Source organism: Apus apus, chromosome Z (genome assembly GCF_020740795.1).
Source record: "Apus apus isolate bApuApu2 chromosome Z, bApuApu2.pri.cur, whole genome shotgun sequence".
Taxonomy (NCBI): domain Eukaryota; kingdom Metazoa; phylum Chordata; class Aves; order Apodiformes; family Apodidae; genus Apus; species Apus apus.
The window spans coordinates 69,589,147-69,605,521 of record NC_067312.1 but is presented as its reverse complement, the minus strand read 5'-3'; positions in this window follow the sequence as shown (position 1 = coordinate 69,605,521).

The window sequence follows — 16,375 nt, the reverse complement described above, 5'->3', positions numbered from 1 at the left end:
CTACTGTCTCTCCCTGCTTCCACATCAAAGTGCTGAACAATTAAGGAACAAAAGGATATTTTCCCTAAAAGATTGGCAAATCTTCAGAACACATAACTTCAATAATTCAAAACTCCAGTTATTTTACACTTGTAAACTCATGTTTTGTGTTTGAAGAAAGTAACAAGTACTTCTGCTGAAGCCGTGAATATCTGCAGTAACAGCTCACACTTAGAGCTTTGCTCTTGCTCAACTCCTTGTTTCAGCAGAGGCAAGTTTTGTACATAGACTGGGTAAAGCAATAGACAAACATCCCACTTTCCTGTTCTTTGCTTTGCTCCTGGACACTTCATCAAGTTTTTTGTACATCAAGCCCAGTCAGCACTGGCCACAGACAGCAGTGAAACTTACCTTAAATGTTATCAAGCTTAATCTTGTGAATAGTTTGTTCACTTGCTTGGTGGGGTTTTTTCACTTTTTCTGGGAGAAAGCTGTTCTGCAATCTTGTACTAATGAGAAACTCTTTCTAATTAACAAGATAAAGTTACAGCTAGTTTTTATTATTTATTCTTTAGCTTATGACACTTTTCTTTTTCTCTATAATAGGCTTCCTGCATTCATATGTAAACAAGAATTATCTTTTTTTAAAGAGTTAATAAATTTCCATTGAATACACAATCATACATTATGAAAAAGGGGAAAAAAAGAGAGAAGTATGTGAGCAGGAATTGCAGTTACGTCCAAGTGTGGTCAGAACTTTCCAAGCAAATTAGCCAGGTAGAAAGAAATATTTATCTTCAGCTTTTTGAAAAGTTCAAGAATATCACAGAATCACAGAATCCATTCTGGTTGGAAAAGACCTTTAAGAACATTGATTCTAACCATAACCTAACTCTACCAGTCATTAAGCTAACTCTACTAAGTACAATGCTTAAACCATGCTCCTAAGCACCACATCCACATGTCTCTTTAAAACCCCCAGGGATGGAGACTCAACCACCTCCCTGGGCAGCCTATTCCAGTGCTTAATTACCCTTTCAGTGATTTTTTTTTTTTTTTTTTTTTTTTTTCCTAATACCTAATTTAAACCTCTCCTGGCACAACTTGATCCTATTTCCTCTTGTTTTCTCACTTGTTACTTGGGAGAAAAGACCACCAACCACCTCACCCCAGCCTCCCTTCTGGCAGTTGTAGAGTGTGACAAGTTCTCCCCTCAGCCTCCTTTTCTCTACACTAAACAACCACAGTTCCTTCAGACACCACTCATAAAACTTGTTCTCCAGACCCTTCACCAGCTTTTCTCTGGACTTGCTCCAGCACCTCTATGTCTTTCTTGTAGAGTGGGGCCCAAAACTGAACACAGTACTCGAGACAGGGCCTCACCAATGCAGAGCAGAGTGGGAAAATCACTTCCCTAGTTCTGCTGGCCACTCTGTTTCTGATAAAAGCTGGGATGCTGTTGTCCTTCTTGGCTACCTGGGCACACTGCTGGCTCATATTCAGCCAGCTGTCAATCAACATCCCCAGGTCCTTTTCCTCTGAGCAGCCTTCCAGCCGCTGTTCCCCAAGCCTGTAGTATCAGGAAGGTAGAGGACTATATTGCTCATGTTCTTGCAGTTAATTCATATTCACTGTGAAAAAGCTTAATTATTAAGCCAGTGAATAAGAAAAATCAAACCCTGTATGTCCAAATGGAGACACATTTTATTCTTCCATTGCAAGTACAGAAAAGTGGATTTCAACTGAAAATAACAAAAGTTAAAGCTTTGAAACAATCTGACATAGCAGAACATTCAGAACTTTATGACTTAGTGCACTCAGACAAATTGGGAAGTAATATAAAATTAAAAATAGGGATTATTTATTAATGTGAGAATAAATCTTGAAAATGAAGATGTTAGAATCCTTAATATTAATAATACTCTAAGGTACATGACAGAATTATAATATATTTCTTTGCCATAAAATCTTTTCCTAACTTTAAATACATCATAAGGGCATATAATTCAATTTGTTCAGTTAGAGAAAAGTTTAACATAAGACTGCAGAAAAGTGAAGTGTTTGAGCTCATCAATAAAATTAAAATGCATAAAAAATTTAAATTGTTTTGCGGGGTTTTACCCTAACTACACCAAAGTAGAGATTATTTTGGTATCATGTGATTTTTTTAGGCCATAACAACATTCCTCAACATTTGTGATAATCCAAACATCAGCACAAGCCAGTTTGCATTCCTTTATTACTCATCTTAAGTATTAATGCCTTGTCATCTAATTAGAAGGAAGAAGAAAAGAAGAACGGAAGTAACATATCGGCCATCAACCAATTAAAATAAAGCAATGATAAAATAAGGCAAAACAGACAGAAAAGTATGAATCCCAAGTTCCTCCTAAAAATGCATGAAGCAAAATCCCACCTGTAGTCCCACAGGTCAGCAGAACAGCAGCGACATTTCTGCTGCGTGCCTCCAGCCAAGGCTGGTCACAATGATCGTCTTCTTGGCCTCGCAGAGCAGCGTCAGGAGCACAGAAAACTCAGTGAAGCTACTTTGGCCATGGCAATGAACAGGAGACTGTGGGTTAGTTAGTTATTCTTTGTGACTCTGTTGGGTCAAACCAGGACAGTTGAAAAGGGAACAAAGTTCTGGTTCACTCGAACAAGACAAGGTGCTGCCTGTGACAAGAACTCCTGCAGAGTTTCCATGTTGTTCACGTACTTGAGGATCCCCAGATTACTTTCTATTTTTTTTCTGCAGTGTCAGGTAGCACAGACTATGTCTCATGAAGACATGAGAAGCAAACATTCACAAAGCCAGTCTTTGTCATGCTCAAATCTCTGCTGCTGAACTCTGCAGAGAATCAATTGCCTTTCCTTCTGTCTGCTGTTGCATCACATTTTGTAACTTCTCATCGTGCTGCAGCAGCCAAAAGAGCCCTGTGACACAGAGAAAAAGGGAATCACGACATGGAGAGGATTTTATTTTTTTTCCTGGCTATTATCTACTACTTTTCTAACCTTCTCTTAGCTCTGTATGCTTGCACAAATGGTAGGCACAGAGCCACACAGTTGTCTAGTTTTGTGCCCGAGAGCTGGTAACAACAAGTGGCTTTTCAGTGTACAATGAATCCTCTGTGAGCCTGGGATCAAAGTGAAGCACAGAGGAGCCAGAGACACTGGATGACAGCAAAGGCCTTGAACGTGTGGCCACAGGATGATACCAGAGCCCCTGCAGTGGTAGGCAAAAACTTGTCTTCAATAGAAGAACTGAGCTCTGCAAGGTCATTAAAATATTAAATTTTTAATAACAGAGAGAAGCCAGAGCAAACATCCATTAAAGCTTAAACACACTGTATAGTAAATTCTGATGAACTTGCACACCAACAGGAGAACAAGAAGAGGGTGGTAACCAGCAAGTAAGGAGCTCAGGAGAGAGGAGTTAGACACCCCTGTTAGCCAGTTGAGTCTCCTCCCAGTGAAGGACTCAGGATGCTGACAGCTGTCTGCACATTCCCTCTCTTCCCCTGCCCATCTCCAGGATGAAGCCATCACCCTGGGAACCCAGAGGGGCATGGGTAGGGAAACCACAGCACCAGAGAGAGAGAGAGAGAGAGAGAGAGAGAGAGAAAGGGAATGCATCATTCACATATGCAGTTTGGATTGAGTATAATTCAAATTATCATTATTAGCAACATTGTAACTTCACTAATAATGGTTCTATGCAAGGACGGGCAGGACTAACCACAGGGCGTGTGTCTTTGGCCACATGAGTGGTGCAATTTGTTGTGTAACAATTTGGTGGAGGGTTCACTCAGTCCAGGCTGTAGTTTGGATGCAACAGAGTGGTTAAAGATTGGACACAGCAGGTTTGGAGAAGTTAGCTCAGTTTAGACTCTCCCTTGAGAAGATGTGGAGAACTTGGTTCCGACAGTGCAGACCAGTAGAGGGGCAGGCTGACCACTACAGAAGCTGAGAGGGGTCAATATTCATTTGGATTCACATTTTAATTCACTAAAATAGATGCTTAACTGCAGAGAACCATGTAAATCAAGACCATTAAGTGAGTCAAGTTCCATAAATGACGACCTGAATGACACAACTAGAGACAAATTTGTCACCACTTCTAGTAATCCCACTAGCATTATGTGCCATGGGAACTGAAGAGATTTGATTGTTCTGGCCAACCTCCTTCTGACTTCACTTCAGAGTGTTTAATATTATTCTATTTCTCCAGAGTTTTAATACTCTCTACTAAGTCATATGTACCAAATATACATCAATATATCACATCAAAAATACACAAATCATCGGGTGTCCACAGACTGCAGCCTAAAGCAGGTGCAGATGCACCATGGAAGCTTGGACCTCTTCATCCTATTCTTCCATGGGAACTAGTCACTTCAATATACAACCTCTCTCCTCTGCTTAGAACGAAACCTTCTTAAAACCCTCTCAGTTTTCCAAGGTGAAAAATTGCACCTTCATTGTCAGGGGAGGAGGAAAGCAGAATGAAATCTTGAATTCAGGAAGTCAGCACAACATTTCTCTGTCTGGCACTTGTCTGCCTGACAGCAGTCTGAAACAGTTGACTAGACTTAGGCATTTTTAGGAAGGAACACAGATCACAACAGAAAACATTACTACCCAGCTCCATAAATCTGTGACGTGACTTTGGTAGGAAAGCATAGTGGGGAAAAACAAAACAAAACAAATGCCAGTTCAATTTATTAGGTTGCTTCAATCTGCAAAAGAAGTTACTGAAGCAAGAAATTATAGAAGTCCACGACATTTATAAAATAATAGACAAATTATATAAACTGTGCCTTTCTTGTAAACGGAAATAAAGGAGCATCAAATTATTATTATTAGGCAGCAGAAATAAGAAGCAATTGCCAAAAAAGGCAAATGCTTCCTTCATATGAGGCAATGAGCGATCTAAACTGAAGGGTAAAGCCCAGAGGTAAATTATATGTGTACAAGGTTCCAAATTGGTGAAGTTTCACTTTATTTTCTTACATTCAGTTACCTGCCAGGAAGCAGCTGGAGCTTGGCAACACAAGGGACACAGACAGAGACATAATTTCAAATTGACATGTTAATTATTTAACAGAAAGGGAGCTCTATGTAGTTTCACTCAGGATGCACATGGAGAGAATTAACTGAGGTGAACATACAACATGTCTGAGCACAGATCTGTTGATAAAGAGACACTCAACTGTTTTGCTAGTGGGTATCAACCTACCTTAGCTAGAGGAATAACATTTAAGGGTAAAAAAGTGAAAGTGTTCAGGACAATGCAATTGTTTCCCTAAATTATATTATCTTCTATAACGAGAAAATGTCATTCCTTCATTTTTCGATTTTTCATACATCATCAAGGTAACAAACAATCATGTCAGGTTAGCACAGATTCACTGAATCATAGAATGATTTGGTTTGGAAGGGACCTGTAAAGATCATCCAGTCCAACCTCCCTACCATGGGCAGGGACATCTTGCAGTAGATCAGATAACTCAAAACTCCATCCAACCTGGTCTTGAACCCTTCCAGTGATGGGGCATCCACAACTTGTCTGGGCAACATGTGCCTGTGTCTCAGCATCCTCATCATAAAAAACTTCTTATTGCTGTCCAATCTAAATCTACCTCTTTCAGTTTAGAGCCACTGTTCTTTGTCCTTTGTCTACAGGAGTTGGTAAAAGTCTCTCTCCATGTTTCCTGTAAGCCCCCTGCATATGCTGAAAATGCTGCAGTAAGGTGTCCTTGGAGCCTTCTCTTTTCCAGGCTGAACTACCCCAGCTCTCTCAGCCTGTCTTCATGGGAGAGGTGTTCCAGCCCTCTGACCGTTTTTGTGGCCCACCTCTGGACCAGCGCTAACAAGTCCATGTCCTTCTTCTACCTGGGGCCCAGAGCAGAACTCCAGGTGGGGTCTCACAAGAGTGGCACAGAGGAAGCACCCTGTCAGCTCTGGTCTGCCAGCACCAGTGGTGATGATCTTGGGGAACCTGTGTGCTTCTAGGAGAGCAGTGCCTGGTCCTTTTTACTGGGTAGGGAAACAAAGAAAAAACAAGCATCCCAAATTTCCTCTACTCTTCCTCTAAGAATTATTTCAACTTCTTTTATGTCCAACATTAGTCTCCTTCTCAGAAGGTTTAAGACATTTAAGACATTAATGTAATGTAAGACATTTCTGATCTGTGTCAGAGATGCACTGCAAGCTGAAATAACTCTTCTCATTGAAGAACGTGGTCTAACAGACTGACGATGAAACTTTTCAATTAAAAATTCTCCACATTTGTTCTGAATTAGTAACTTTTTAGGATTTTATTATTTCTTATGAATTTATAAAGTGGCAAGGGTTGTGGAATTATTTCCCTGTGCTTGTGTGTTAGAGTAACTTTTATACAAAAGGAAACAATGTTTACATCACATTATTTTATGTAAAAAGAACATCCATGCAAGCAATGATGCCTGGTATTCTGATAAGCCATGGCTGTGTAGTTCTATTGCTGACATTTGAAGGAACTAATTACTTGTTACAAAATATTGTTAGGAAATCAATGAGCCCTGATTTGGGCAAGGTTGTTTTGTTTTGTCTTAAAAACAAATAATTGTTGTGATATTCTTACAGAGGAAGTTTGCTAAAACTACTCATTACTTATGGATAAGACAGGGAAACACAGGAGAATGAATGAGAGCATTTATCTGTGCAGTGAACTTGATTAACTTAATTGCACAGCAGATGAAGACAGTTACTGATTAGAGGTTAGTTCTCCCTTATACACTGATGCATTTGCCCTGGACTTCAGCCAGGTCCTAAAGCAAACAGGGCAGTGTTCTAGTTTAAAAATATTGCAGGCATTGATACGTGGTAATTAACCAGAAGGGGCTGATTTGGTCTTTCAAGAGTGTGCATGAAGGCTGTGAGATAAGGGGAAAACTACAGTCCAGACCCTTGAAGCAAAGTAGTCAATTTTATTCTTGTCTGGTTTCAAGTCATGTGGACACAACAAAATCCCCCAGCCTGAAAGTGAAGACTGTCACAGGGACTGTCTGGTTTGAGCTCACAGGGGCACCATGGAAAAGCACCCCTTGCACGAGTGGGCTCCGTGCTCGGTAACCTCGGAAACAATCCTAGAAAAGATTGGGATTCCATCTGCTATTAATTTCGACAGTTTAAAAGGATCTGAGCAAATCAGAGAATCCAGAGGCAGTGCATCTGTATCACTGGTGCAGGAAGGTCTGAAAAAAGTTATTTCAGTCTTCTGCTGAAGATCAGCAAATGTTGTCTGCATGTCTCTGAGGCCCCGACATCGGTACCCTCTATTTAAGAGTGGTTTATTGCCCAACTCAGAGACCAAACCTCTCAGCACCAAACCTGGTAAATGAGGTGTTTCCTCAGCCTCCTGGCAATTTGGTAGTAAATGTGTTCTCTTTAAACGCCTTCCTCCAACGAGCTGGAAGAAGAAATGCTGATATTCTGTTAGCCAGAAGGAACACCCTTCTCAGTATCTTTTCTAACACCTGTGGTGCGAGCTTCTGCTTGAGAATAAAGGTTCCACACTGGAGTGGTTTGGACATTGTATGTTTAAGCCAAAGACAAAAACATAATTCTTGCCACATGGACTAAATCTGGAGACATCAGTGTTAAATCATAGTATCATAGAATCACAGGGGTCAGAAGGGACCTCTGAAGATCATCGAGTCCACCCCCCCTCTGCAGCAGGAAGACTTAGGGCAGATCACACAGGAACATGTCCAGACAGGTCTTGAAAGCCTCCAGAGAAGAAGACTCCACAACCTCTCTAGGCAACCTGTCCGAGGGCTCTGTCACTCTAAGAGCAAAGAAGATTTTCCTCATGTTGAGGTGGAACTTCCTGTGTTGTAACTTGGTGCCATTTCCCTTCGTCCTGTCACAGGGCAACACTGGAAAGAGACTGGCCCATTCTTGACACCCACCCTGCAGATATTTGTAGACATTAATCAGATCCCCTCTCAGTCTTTTCCTCTCTAGACTGAAAAGCCCCAGGTCTCTCAGCCTTTCCACGTATGACAGATGTTCCAGTCCCTAAATCGTCCTCATAGGTCTCCACTGGACTCTTTCCAGCATATCCCTGTCCCTCTTGAACTGGGAAGCCCCGAACTGGACTCAATACTCAGATGTGGTCTCTCTAGGGCAGAGTAGAAGGGGAGGAAAACCTCCCTTGACCTGCTGACACACTGTTCTTAATGCATCCCAGGATACTATTGGCTCTCTTGGCCATGAGGGCACATTGCTGTCCCATGGATAACTTGTCTACCGGGACCCCCAGATCCTTCTCCATGGGGCTGCTCATGGAGTTGCAGACTGTTGTTCATAGGCCACTTTTTTAACTGGAGGCTCAGAGGGGCCTGACCATGAAGAGGTCTCAGGGGTCTGTGAAAGGCAGGCTACAAAGACCCTAGTGCTGTGCTCAGGCATCAAATTATTCAATTGTTTTTCCTGCCTCTAAGGTTAATATGTTTTTAAGGGCTGTGTTACCTCCAAACTTCTATATTGACTAACTCCACCATTTTTAAAGTAAGACACAAAATACCGCATATAAGTTTATGGGATGGGGACCCTGCATCTAATGAGCTTTAGCAAATGAGCAGAAATATTGCCTAGTTTGTATTGCATTCTCTTTTTTTTTCCCCCTTGCAAAGAGTGAAGCCATAAATCTGATGCTATAAAGCAGACTGCTCAGGCTGAGTTTTGCCTTTGAAAGTTCTTACTGCATTTTGTGGTACATGGAGTTTTTCAACTCTTTCAGGAAGCCATGTGTACAATGATACAGTTGGCACTTTGATTATCTCTAGTCAAACAGGAAGTCAAAAAGAAGGGCCCTGTACACTGCTCACAAGCTCATAGATATTTGTTTCTATTTTGGAAACTCTTTTTAGGAAGAAACGTTTTGCTCAGGGGGTCTACACACCCTGAAATCCATATTGGTTTAATCTGTTGAGGACTCCTGGGAGCTACAACTTGATTTATGGGTAGAAGACCCATGTCAATCAAGCCATGCCTAACACCTCTCTTCTTCACTTCAGTTCCACATCTTCTTGAAGAGTCTGCCTGTTCAGCTAACACCTCTAGGACATTTTTAGGATGGTCCAGTTGTAAGTGTAGTTATTTTACCACACATCCTCCGCATCTGCTTCCCAAACTTAAGTCATCACTCATTAAATTCTAGAGAATTTTCCATGATGCTCATCCTTGCTTCGGTGGCACATGTCAATAGACATATTTGCAAGACAAATTCATGTTTATGTACACAGGGCTACCCTGTAGTGGCTCCACATGATCCTGTCTCAAAATCCATAATTTGTTTTCTGGAATTATATTTTTGGGTTACCATTTGTCCATGTATGTGAGCATGTGCATCTGCAGGGGGACATGGGAGGAAATGTGAGAATTAACAGCAGGATATCAGGAAGACAAGAGGCTGCATTTGAAATCCATTTTCCTAAACACAAGCAAACATTGATACATAGAATTTTTGTAATCTCCATCCAAAATTACTGTGCAAATACTGTGACTTAGAAGCTGAGTAATATCAGTATTTCTTAGTTATGGGACTAGTTTTAAAGGCAAATAAATAATATTGACTTTTTAAATTGTGAAGATATACTTAGTATAGATTTAAAATATGAAAACAGTAAAACAATTTTCCCCTCAAGCACAAGGCTAAATGCTGCTGTCGAAAAAAGGAAAAGAATAGAAATGTGTCAAAGCCCAAGGGAAAAGGTCTCACCGCCTTCAGTTAAGCACAGATCCTTCCTTCATTTCACAAAGGGGGTTTTGTTTCCAGTGCCTCAAGGCCAGTGGAGACAACGGAGCAGGTTGAAAGACCAGAGGTGTTGAACTCATGTCCAATGTGAAGCCCAGTTTTTTACCAGCAGTCTGGTGCACACTCCACATGGGCCAATCAGCATTTACCTGGGACTGCTCATGACCACCTTCCCAAGAATTCTTGCTCAATCATTTTGTTCCACTGGTGTGCTGGTGTTTGGGTACCTTTTTCTCCTTCTTTCCAGTAGTGACTGGAAGGCTCCAGGCATTGACTCAGCGCAGAGCAGAGGTGGGGTGAGGCGCTTACAAGGTGACTCTGGCCTTGCAGTAAACAACAACATCTGACTCTGTCTAGTGCTTAATTAGCTGGAAGTGAGTCTATGCATCAATTGGTGAAAGCTCCTGCATGAAAAAAACATGTTGTCAGACTCACAGGTGAAGATAAAACCTAAGAGGGTGAGTAATAATATTGTCAAGCAATTGCATAATTAGCAGGAAGACCTGTCAAAAGTTTATGAGTAGTTTTATTGTTTTTATTTGCTCTCTGAAGCTTTATTATCATTGGGGGGAAAAAAATTAATTCATTACCTTCATAATCCCACACACATTCATCTTGGTGCATAAACTGAGATCCACTCTCTGTTTAGAAAATGTGGAGTTTGGGGGGCTGTACAACGTGCAATGGAGGCTGGAATCAAAAGTGCAAAACAAGGAGTGAAGCCAGTTCTGAAGCAATTTTCTTGATGGACTAGACGTTGAAGACATCTATTCAGACTTTTATGGTTTGCATTTTTTGGGAACTGACTCCTTAGAAATGGCTTAAATTTTAAAAATAAATAAAGGAAGCCAAGAATGGAAACACCTTTTGAAGATGTGATTGGTGATGAGTAGCCAAGAGATTATATTTTGATCATGTCTATAACGCTCAGTCAAATTTAAAGGATTTTTCAGGGTTTGTTTGATCATTTCATGCCCTTACTCACACTCCTGACTTTGTGTTTTATTTCTGAAGACTAACTTGTTTTAAGTGATTGTTGCAGTCCCTTGCTTGGACTCAGGTGGGACTTTGCTAGGATGGGACTTGTTTCCTATCCAATTTTGTTAGAACAGAAATTGAGTCCTGAGGCAGATGCTGCTGTGACACTGCTGTTCTTGTATCTCACAGTAAATAAATAAAAATATATCTGTTTTGTGCAGACAGGTTCTTTTGAGAGGGAGACGAGGAAAATGCTGAGATGGTAAAACTCAAAAATTCTTGAAGCCACAAGGCTGAAGTCTGTCTCCTCTAATACGGGAAGGGAAGGGAAGCCAGATGCCACTCAGAGCCTGCCTTGTTTCTGGCTGGAGGTACCAGCTCAGCTGCACACTGCACATAACTGATGCATCAGCTGCTGAAGCATGACTTTGTTTAACTCCTCAAGTGAAGCTACAATCACTTTCAGAGAGTGGTGAACACACACATTTGTGGCGTCAAACCTGGTTTATATTGCTGTCTATTGCCTGAACTTGTGCTGGGCAGTTCGGCAGCAGGTCCTTGGGTAGAGCTGATTCTCTTCTGGCTTGACAATATTGTTTCTGGGGGTATTGTTCTCTTCGCACATGATACAGAATTTCTGCCTGTCTGGGAAATGCTGCCATTTTGATTTTCCTTTTGTTGTTGCTGCTATTCAGTGAATTATGGGATGGAAAGGATAGCAATCAGCCTAGGCATAGACCATGGCAAAACCTCATTGAGCAATACTAATACCAAAATTCCCAGTGAGTTCACAGTACCAGAGCCTGGATAAACACAAATGCCTCCAGGTGAGTAAGGGCTCTAGCTGGATGCCCAGTCTCACACACAGGTTATTCATTATTCAAAAACTCCTTTCAGTTCTGGCTTTTAGGTAAAGCCAGTTCTTCCCTTCCTCAAATACCAAACTCTTACGGATTTAAATAACAGTAGATTTCCTCAACTTTTTCTGGAAGGCAGTAAACTATGAGATGTCAGGTGATCCTCCAGGCATGTGAGTTTTTGTGAGGTAGCAGGGGTAGCAGCGCAATTTATTGTCCACTCCCAGCTACCCATAATGCTCCCTGCAGATGAGCTCTTCTGTGATGTATCTACTTTTCAGGTGAAATTATGCCCAGTAACTCATGTCTAGGGATCTGCAGCTGGGCTAGAGTTATAACTGAGTTTTACAGAGATTAATTGAAGGGAATTCAGAGGAAATATGCTCAGGCTATACGTTCTGCTTCAAAGCCACCCAGCAGGTTGTCATCTTAAAGGTTTTTCACAGCCCTGATTCAGAAAAAGATATAATGCCTTCAGAACAGCACTCAAGCACATTCCCAGGGCAAGGAACTTCAGTAATATAGCTGTTGGGGTGCTCTTGACTCCTAAATTCTGATAAGTGAAAACCAGAGATACAAACCTTGAACACATGAACCTTTCCATAAGGAATATCAAGAACACCATAAACAGGAAGCCAGAGAATTGTTGAGATTGGGTTTAAATCATCAAGAATGTTTTAAAAGCCAATGTTAAATGAAAGAAGGCACTTTCTTAAATCCCCAAGGAACTCCTGAAAGCTCTTTACTTAGAAAAACATGAAAGTGCCATTTATCAGCCACTTTGACCTCTTTCACACTCCACTGATAAGCCTAATTAGGGCCAACAGCTTCAGAAAGTTCTGCTCTCCCAGCTCCCTAAGCAGAATCCATCGGTTTCACTTTCCAGTACTGCCTGGCCCTGGGCACTGCCCCCCTGCAAACTTTCCCTCCCTTTTCCTTAAGCAAAACTAACATGCTTCAATTACTAACAGGACAGGAACTGCAATAAAATGAGTCTTTTTTCTAATGCAGGACATGGTAAAGAAGAGTCATATGTCTACATTAAGTGCAATATTTTGAGTGTATTTTTCACTTCTATTAGAATATTATCTAACAAATGCTTTGTATAGATTAAAAACAGTTTAAAAAATAATATACTAAAATAATAATAACATCATTAAAAATTAATCTGAAAGGAAAATGGGGTCAGATCATCAACTGAAAATTATTTTTTTTTAAATATATATCTATACTTTACAGAAATCTCCTCTGCCAGCAACTGTTTGTTGAGTTGCTTTAGAAAATTTTAGCAGAAGGCCAGTCCAACAACAAGGGTCATTGCCTGAAGTCATATGGTTCTTAAGCCTCATTTTCTCTGTGTAGAGTAGGATCAAGGCAAAGAGTTTAACTCGTGAGGAACTCTGTGGCAGTAAACACAAAAATGACCTGTCCAGGTATTGTGGTGCTGGTGGGAAATAGTGAATAATTTAATAAGGAAAGACAAAGCTGTCAGGTCATTTTCTGCTATATACAGTTTACATGGAAGGGTAGCAAATCAAAGCAAAAATCACTTCCTGCTTTTTTTTCAGCATTCCTTGGGACAACTTTCTGAGGTAATTCAGGATCATGAATTCAGGATAATTAATTCAGGACAACTAAGGGTAGTTCCTGTGCTTAGGGGACTCCTTTAGGCAGTTAACTGCATGTGTTCAAGGCTCTCCTATAATCTTCACCTCTGGTAAGAAAAGTTTATACTCCTTCTGGTAGGTGGACTAAAATTAAATATTAAATACCCCCAAGGTAAAACGATGTTCTTCTTTTCTGAAAATCTCTGAAGGACAGAGAAACTGCCTCTCCCCAGAAGGGGTTTCAGTTCAGTTAATCAGAAGTACCTGCAGTGCCCATGTGTGAGCTACTCGTTTTAGTTTCACATGGTTAGCGGAGATGTGGTCAACGCAGTCCATGGAGTGTGTGAGACAACCCGTAAGAGCAGATGAAGGTGCCTGTTTTGGGAGGAGACAACTATTCTTGCAGCTCCCTTGACTGTCCTGGCCAGATTAGGGCTGACTGGAATGCAGCCTTACATGGCAAATCAGCTGGTCTCTCTCTCTAGGAAGATTGCCCTCAGTCAGGAGCTGCCACAAGTTCTCTTGCCAAGCAGAAGGGCCTTCTGAGGAAAGATTCACCACTAAATACAGTCTAAGTGCTGTATCCAGCAGATGCAAGGCAGGAGAGAACAGGTGCCTGGAGAGGTTAATGGACCAACATCACCTTCTAACACTTACTGCCCTAATCCTTTAATGCTTAACCTTGAGCCTGCAACAGGGACAAGAAACTTCCTAATCAGAAGTATCTCACCACTGCAAGAGGCAAGGTTTCCAGTAGCCCCTGTGGGGCCTCACCAGGAGCAAACACTGGGCCTTTGCAGTCTAGAGGGAATACTTTCCCTCCAAAATTGAGAAAAATATTCAAGTAAAGGGGAAAGTCAGCAGGAATCACCTCTACCAGGTACTTTGGGATTTCTACCAACCTGGTTTCATCTTTTCTTTTAAATAGCACAGGGCTTATCCCTCTTCCCACTTCAATGTTAGATTTGGACTTTATTTAAATGCTTTGTATTGCCTGCACTGAAATAGAAATCAAGCACTTCAGGTACATTCTGAAATAAAGCAAAACTATTCCTCATCTTACAGCTGAGGAGCTGAGACGCAAAATGTGTTTTCTTATCATAGAATCATAGAATCATAGAATGGTTTGAGTTGGAAGGGACCTGAAAGATCATCTAGTTCCAACCCCCCTGCACAGGCAGGGATACCTCCCACTAGATCAGGTTGCTCAGAACCCCATCCAACCTGGTCTTGAACACCTCCAGGTGTGGGGCTTCCACAGCTTCCCTGGGCAATCTGTTCCGATGTCTCACCACCCTCACACTAAAGGTTTTCCTCCTCCTGTCTAACCTAAATCTCCCCTCCTCCAGTTTTCATCGACTACTCCTTCTCCTCTCAGTACAAGGCCTTGACGAAGTCTCTCCCCAGCTTTCCTGTTGGCCCCCTTATGTCCTAGAGGAATCTGTAGCAGAGCAGGCATCCCAACCCACTCTCTGGTCTTCAAACCCAGTGGCCCCAGTTGCTCAGCTGCTTTCATCCTGAATACCCACCCCATGAACGCCAGCACCGATGCTGCAGGCTCTGCTGGGGCACATGAGCACCAGCAGGTCTCCCTTGGCACTCGTGGCCATGGGGCTCTGGACTATCTGGAGCTTTCATTCAGCAGCTGCACAAGAGTGCTCACCCTGTTAGGGTGACAAGACACAACAAGAACTTTAAAGGGAAAACTAGGGTGCCAAAAGGCTCCTCTGCTGCCCACTCGGACAGAGAAGACCCTTATGATTATGTTTTTTTTACATTTCCTGCAAATTTGCTTTGCTTCTGTTCTTTCCTAATTATAAAAGACTGATCATACTTAAGTTGTTCTAGAAATGCAAAGTAAACAGATTTAAAGCTAATTAATGCAATAGAGCATTAATCAAGTCTTCTTGAAAGTTTTAATGCAAAAGACCTAACAGATTTTGTTGTCGCTTTTAAATTAAGCAACTTATATCAAATACCTTTAATAGATGAGGATATTGAACACAATAGAATGCAATTCTGAGCCATCTTTTAATCTGCAGGTTTTCCTCAAGTCACAGCACATGAATATTGATTTACTTCATGGAATAACCATGAAGTTGGTGTTTCAAGGAAAATTCAGGTTATTTTTTAAGTGAGAACTATAAAAATATCCTGTGTTAAATACAGCTAGCTTAAGTTCCTAAATCACTGTGAGATGCACATGAGCACAGGCTTTCTGTTTCTATTCTTCTGTGAAAAAAAATAGAAAGAGGTTTTTCTGTGATAAATACATCACTGATGTATGGTCTCTGTTCCAACTCATGCAGGAAATACACTCACCAACAGATACACTCCTGTGTGAGGAAAGAAGCACGAAACCCATACCCATGGAACCATAAATTAACCTCTGTCAAGATCTCAGCAGAAGGATAAGGAAAAAAGCTGCAGCCATTAGGGCTGTAGATGGTGTGCTGTGCTGCAGAGTTCACAGGAGCACCCTTGGCTGCAGCCTCTTTCCTGATCACTCTGCAGATGAGGATTTGCTGTGTGCTTGGCTCTCAAGGTCATCACTCCAAGCAGCGCTGTGTGTCATCTCCCAGGCACTTCAAGTCAAGCTCTGGAAAACTCCAGTCTTCCCCTCCTTTAGCACTCCTGACAGCTCTTCATTCTGAGGCAAGCTAGTAAGCTTGCAAAATGCAAAGCTTAGTGTGGTGCTGCTGAGGGCCTTTTGGCAGCATCTGAGGTCAAGTGAACGTCTTTTCTGCCCCTGAAGACCATAGGAAGGCACTTCCCACTGGTGGTCAGGGGTGGGTTACTGAGCATCTGTTACTGCACGTGTTCCTGATGTCAGGACACAGTGAGCCCTGGCTGGCTGAGCAGGAATTCTTCCCTAGTCTCTGCCCAGGAGGTTTGGCTCTGTGAGACACAGTGGTCCTGCCAGACATTGTGGAGACTTGAAGTTCAGATGTTTGAATTTGCAAATGTGGTTGGAAAGCAACATTTCAATAGAGAAGGGTGAATCTTCCAGTTGAAGCCATTAATGATGACCCACCAAGATTCAAGCTGAGCAAACAAAATCGCTGCTTTCATGTTGTTGAGGTCTGTTGTTTTATTTTCAATGTAGTCCTCTGTATCTGAGAAATGTGACATTAGTTTCCCTGGGTGAA